The sequence below is a fragment of the Nerophis lumbriciformis genome, linkage group LG30 (genome assembly GCF_033978685.3).
Source record: "Nerophis lumbriciformis linkage group LG30, RoL_Nlum_v2.1, whole genome shotgun sequence".
Lineage (NCBI taxonomy): Eukaryota > Metazoa > Chordata > Actinopteri > Syngnathiformes > Syngnathidae > Nerophis > Nerophis lumbriciformis.
Window position 1 is genome coordinate 8938350 of NC_084577.2, and position 3250 is coordinate 8941599.

A 3250-nucleotide genomic window follows, 5' to 3' on the forward strand; every position below is an offset into this window, starting at 1 on the left:
AAAAATCTACATTTCATGTTGTTAATGCACTCAACTGTAATGTAAACACGGACGTAAATCTCCTCCTCTTCTGAGGCACCAAAGCGTGCCAGCAGGCGCTTGCTCCAATGATGTCTCCCGGCGATCAAAGATAAAAGGGTCTTGTTGGGAGAATGCTTTGCCAGGGCTTTGGATCTGACATTTCCATAATGTCCCCTTTTTTGTGCATTTCTGCTCCCTGTTTTCCAGCTTAAGGCTTAAAAGTAACTGAACGCCATTATCTTTCCACGCACAATGGAATGGATCGAGGGTCAAAAAGGAGTCAGGAAGCTTGCGTGTTTATCGCTTGTTTAAAAAATGTGCGTTGTCAAAGGAACTATTAGTTAACGCGTGATTATTGTGTTAACTTTGACAGCTCTAATATGTGTATTGTATGTCGTGAATGTGTAATGTAATACATTTAGAGTATATAAAATAATATATAAGGCCTGCTCACTGGTGGCCTTGTGGTTAGAGTGTCCGCCCTGAGATCGGTAGGTCGTGAGTTCAAACGAGAGCCATTACCTCCCTGCTTGGCACTCAGCACCAAGGGTTGGAATTGGGGGTTAAATCACCAAAATGCTGCTGCTCACTGCTCCCCTCACCTCCCAGGGAACAAGGGGATGGGTCAAATGCAGAGGGTAATTTCACCACACCTAGTGTGTGTGACTATCAGTGGTACTTTAACTTTAACTTATATAAGTTATTAACAATATAATAATAATATACAATATTTTAATTAAAGATATATAAATACTATATTTATAATACAATCGTAGCCCATGAATCATAATCGAACCCCGAGGTTCCCAAAGATGCCCACCTCTCCTTGGTATCAACACTATTAATATTCGTATCGAGCTACCTCTATTTCAATTAGGTCAGTGATTCTCAAATTGTGGTATGTGGGCTTCATCTATAGGTTGATTGGCAACACTAAATTGGTCCTAGTGTGTGAATGTGAGTGTGAATGTTGTCTGTCTATCTGTGTCGGCCCTGTGATGAGGTGGCGACTTGTCCAGGGTGTACCCCGCCTACCGCCTGAATGCAGCTGAAATATGCTCCAGCGACCCCCCGCGACCCCAAAAGGGACAAGCGGTAGAAAATGGATCATCTACTAGTACGCCAAAGAATCACTTTACTAGAGTGCAGGGTTTTATTTTCCTATATTCAAACACAGTGTTATTGTTAAAACTGTGTGTAATGTTACAGTGGCCAAAAATATTAAGTATACTTGATAAATAGAACCCCTGCCTTGTTTTAATGAATACGTATGCATAATACGCTACTGTATGTTATTGTTGGTCCTTATGGTGGTACTTGGAGAGCTGAGTATTTTCCGAAGTAATACTAATAGGTAAAAAAAATAAAAAAAACTTTGAGAACCACTAAACTAGGTTGTCATTAAAGCTTGAAAACAACATAAGGGTCAATGTGAGCACACACGTCCTCTGGCAGAGTTCATCAGCCAAAGAAACAGACGTGAGAGTGTCACTCGAGGCTCTGTCAGAGGTGACTGTTATATTCCTCTGTGCAGGAGCACTTTCAGTAAGTCGACCTGGTCAGTAAGGAGTGCAAATGCGTGGGAGGTCACAACTTACAAGGCCTTCACAAAAAATGTGAAAATATGGCTTATCAACGCCTACAGCTGCCAGCACTAAAAGTTGAGCCTGTTTTGATGCTATAATGAATGTTATGTTGTGATGTTGTATTTTATATTTGGTAACACTTTAGAATGGGGAACATATTCTAAGTAACAAAGATTTAATTTAGAGTTATTTGGACACTGACGAACATATAAGGGTTAGGGTTAGGGTTAGGGCAGGGGTCGGGAACTTTTTTGGCTGAGAGAGCCATGAAAGCCAAATATTTTAAAATGTATTTCCGTGAGAGCCATATAATATTTCTTAACACTGAATACAACTAGATGTGTGCATTTTTAAGTAAGACCAACATTTTTAGAGTATAATAAGTCTCTTATTCTTTTTAATAACATTGTTATTCTGAAGCTAAGAAATAAAATACTTCTTACCATTAATGCAACTTCTTGAACAGGTGCGGTAGAAAACGGATGGATGGATTAAAATGCATGAGAATGTTTTATATTTTGAACGTTATTTTTAACACTGTGATTACCAGCTGAATTATTCATTACTTATCGTGTTAAGCAATGTCAGCTAAGATTTATCTGAGAGCCAGATGCGTCAACAAAAGAGCCACATCTGACTCTAGAGCCACAGGTTCTCTACCCCTGGGTTAGGGTTACTAATAAGCAATAATTCTGAGGTTATTGAGGGAAGACTCTATAGTTAATGGCTTACTGGTTGTATAATAAGGCCATGCAGAATAAGGCATTAAAAAGTACTTAATAATGACTAATTAAGAGCCAATATGTTACTAATTTGCATGTGAATAAGCAACTAATTAATGGTGAATATGTTCCCCATACTAAAGTGTTAGCATATTTGTTATTATATTGTACATGTATTGTGTGCTTTTTTTCTTTTTCTGTCTTTTTTTTTTTCTTTTTCTTTGAAATTGTCTATCTGTGATGAGGTGGCGACTTGTCCAGGGTGTACCTCGCCTTCCGCTCGATTGTAGCTGAGATAGGCTCCAGCGCCCCCCGCGACCCCGAAGGGAATAAGCGGTAGGAAATGGATGGATGGATTGTAATTTTTACTGTTTTTTTTACATCATGGCCAGCGGACTACAGATGGAAACTAGCCTTCTGGCTAATTCTGGCTTCTTTCAACCATGTGTAGTCATGTGTTTTATGAAATTGCATTGTCCCCTTTGAAATAAACTAATCTTAATCTTACGTGTCTTTCTTAGGCAGCAATACATTCGATAGGCATCGGCGGGGCACTGGAGAGGAAGGCCAGGGTGGCTGTCACTCAAACAAACAAGTGTGTGAAATAACTCCAGCAGGACTTGCAGCTATGCATGGTGCAGACGTCCTGCACGCCATCCAGCCTGCTGGGTTAATAATAGGAGAGCGCTTGCCGACATGCTCCACAAGGGTATGGTGTGGCTCGTTCTCATTGGGTCCATCTTATCCTCCACTTTCTCCAGTGTAAGTGGGAGGAGGATTTCCAGCAAGCGATGTTATTAAAAAAAAAAAAAAAAAAAAAAAAAAAAAAACCCCACCCCCCTCCCCCCCTAGCCTCCAGTCTGAAGAGGAGCCGCAAGTATAAATACCGCAGAGTCCAGACTGCAGTGAGTGGCACAACAA